Genomic DNA, 3,542 nt, shown 5'->3' with positions numbered 1-3,542 from the left:
GTGTAGTCTAGGGATACATACTGTACATTGGGGTGTAGTCTGAGGGATACATACTGTACATTGGGGTGTAGTCTGAGGGATACATACTGTACATTGGGGTGTAGTCTGAGGGATACACACACTGCTGGTGTAGTCTGAAGGATACACACTACTGGCTGGTGTAGTCTGAGGGATACACACATTGGTGGTGTAGTCTGAGGGATTACTACTACATTGGTGGTGTAGTCTGAGGGATACATACTGTACATTGGTGGTGTAGTCTGAGGGATACACTACATTGGTGGTGTAGTCTGAGGATACTACTACATTTGGTGTAGTCTGAGGGATACACTGTACATTGGTGGTGTAGTCTGAGGGATCACTCACATTGGTGGTGTAGTCTGAGGGATACACACATTGGCTGGTGTAGTCGAGGGATACACACATTGGCTGGTGTAGTCTGAGGATACACACATTGGCTGTGTATGTATAGAGTTGCAGTACTTTGGAGACTGTGAGTCAATAGTGTAAAGAAAAACAAAAACATGGATCCAGTCTCTCTGGAATGGCTTTGAACATTTCCTCTTCAGGTCAGACATGGTGAAATGCTGTAACTGTCTCTGTGGTACACAGCACCCCCTCTTCTCTCTCTCTCTCTCTCTCTATCTGTCTCTCTCTCTCTCTCTATCTACCCTCCTCCTCTTTCTCTCTCTTTCTCCTTTCCTTTGGGAACTCTCCCTCCATCAAACTCACCCCTGTCTGTTACTGTGCCAGAGTCTTCCTCTCCTCCTCTTCCTCCCTCCCGCCGTCCCTCTCTACCCTGCCACATCTGTGGGATAAAAGGTGGATTCTGCTACAGAGTACAGACACACAGGACTGGACCGTTTGGTCTCATTTCAATTGCTAATAAATCCTTTCCATGTCCCAAGATTCAATCCTATAGTAGTTGTTGTCAGACAGACAGGCCCATCGTTGAAACTTCAGCGACGGCTACAGTAGATTCTGCTGAGCTAAGGCCTCTTGGTTCCAGGTTGCATTCCCTCCATTGTGCACTTGAAGATTGTGTCCCAGAGCTGGGAGAAACACTGTTTGTTGTGAAATGCTGTTAGTCCCTGTCAGTCACAAGCCTTTCCTCTTATACTGCAAGAGAAAAACAGCTATTGGACTTTTCACCACARCACCAACGGAGCAGATACAGACTGACGCAATAAAAGCCACTCTGGAGGCGCCCYCTCAATCACATCAGRATGAGAGGATAATACACTTTAAAAAGTGCAGGTTTGRAGCCTGTCAATATTAGACGTCTGGGTTCTATTGTTTGGAGWGTGAAGTGAAGAGAGAAGCAGCTGATTCCCAGTAGAGCTGGGCTGGGCTGTCAGGTGAGGACAGAGGGAATGTGGTTTGAGCCTCTSCCGCCTCTCCCATGGCGCATCACTCTAAGCAGCCAAGGAGAGGTGACGGSAGCTTATTGACTTGAAGGGGCTTGATGGGCACTCAGCARTGYGACCCTCGATACGCGACATCAGGCRGCGCTAAACTGGCCAATCTAGCATGATCCAATCAAACATACACATGCAGCTAACCTCTTCACACCAAAATACTCTCGAGACTTCCTAGCCTAGCTCGATGCCACATACGCCATTTTCCCCTTGAAAGTGTGTCACAGAAGAGATCAAAACACATTCATTCAACTCTAGTATACATCCTTTTAGTACAGCATAACCTTGACCAAGACCTCCATCAGGTGAAGTGAGGGTTTATAAGTAGCTTTCCCCTGACTTGTTTTATCGTTTTATACAGTTGCATAAACGATTATATTTTAAGGAAAGGAGGATGTCACTTTTTTGTCCTAGTTATTTCTAGGGAGATGGATTGTGGCTGGGATTGAACTGTAGTGGACAGGCCATCACAGACCAGGCCACAGAGCAGGAAGGATAGTGGCCTGATTTAGGATGATAACAATGCCTCCCATGCTGTCTGACCATCTCAAAACAGACTTAGAAAGCCGGACGGAGGTGTTTGGCTAAACTCTCCGTTATATCAAACTGATGCAGATTGACACTGTGTGTGCCTGTGTGTGTTCAGAAGCTCCCACACTTAAAAAAAAAGGTGCTATCTCAAATCAAATCAAATTTTATTGGTCACATACACATGGTTAGCAGATGTTAATGCGAGTGTAGCGAAATGCTTGTGCTTCTAGTTCCGACAGCACAGTAATATCTAACAAGTAATCTAACAATTTCACAACACTTCTTCACCACACTGTCTGTGTGGGTGGACCATTTCAGTTTGTCCGTGATGTGTACCCCGAGGAACTTTAAACTTTCCACCTTCTCCACTACTGTCCCGTCGATGTGGATAGGGGGGTGCTCCCTCTGCTGTTTCCCAAAGTCCATGATTATCTCCTTTGTTTTGTTGACGTTGAGTTAGAGGTTGTTTTCCTGACACCACTCTCCCAGGGCCCTCACCTCCTCCCTGTAGGCCGTCTCGTCGTTGTTGGTAATCAGGCCCACTACTGTTGTGTCGTCTGCAAACTTGATGATTGAGTTGGAGGCGTGCGTGGCCATGCAGTCATGGGTGAACAGGGAGGACACGAGGGGGCTGAGCACGAACCCTTGTGGGGCCCCAGTGTTGAGGATCAGCGAAGTGGAGATGTTGATTCCTACATTCACCACCTGGGGGCGACCCATCAGAAAGTCCAGGACCCAGTTGCACAGGGCGGGGTTGAGACCCAGGGCCTCAAGCTTTATGGTGAGCTTGGAGGGTACAATGGTGTTGAATGCTGAGCTGTAGTCAATGAACAGCATTCTTACATAGGTATTCCTCTTGTCCAGATAGGATAGGGCAGTGTGCATTGCGATGGTGATTGCATCGTCTGTGAACCTGTTGGGGCGGTATGCAAACTGAAGTGGGTCTAGGGTGGCAGGTAAGGTGGAGGAGATATGATTCTTGACTAGTCTCTCAAAGCACTTCATGATGACAAAAGTGAGTGCTACGGTGCGATAGTCATTTAGTTCAGTTATCTTTGCCTTCTTGTGTACAGGAACAATGGTGGCCGTCTTGAAGCATGTGGGGACAGCAGACTGGGATAGGGAGCGATTGGACATGTCCGTAAACACACAAGCCAGCTGGTCTGCTCATGCTCTGAGGATGCGGTTAGGGATGCCGTCTGGGCCAGCAGCCTTGCGAGGCTTAACGCGTTTAAATGTCTTACTCATGTCGGCCACGGACTAGAACCTTAATTGGTTCTTCGGCTGTCCCAATCGGATAACCCTTTGAAGGACCCTTTTTGGTTCTAGGTAGAACCATTTTGGTTATTTTGGGTTCTACATGGAACCCAAAAGGGTTCTACCTGTAACCAAAAAGGGTTCTCCTATGGGGAAAGCCGAAGAACCCTTTTGGAACCCTTTTATTTAAGAGTGCAGGTCAGATGTATGAAAAATTCCTCACTATCCGTGGCTTAGTTCAGCTTGATCATAATGGGACTGGTTGACAAATCACTCTCACAACCATATCAAAACCTGAGAAGTTACACTAATATGTACACAATAACCAATAAATGA

The sequence above is a fragment of the Salvelinus sp. IW2-2015 genome, unplaced genomic scaffold (genome assembly GCF_002910315.2).
Source record: "Salvelinus sp. IW2-2015 unplaced genomic scaffold, ASM291031v2 Un_scaffold1378, whole genome shotgun sequence".
NCBI lineage: Eukaryota > Metazoa > Chordata > Actinopteri > Salmoniformes > Salmonidae > Salvelinus > Salvelinus sp. IW2-2015.
Note: the sequence above shows the minus strand (reverse complement) of the source record.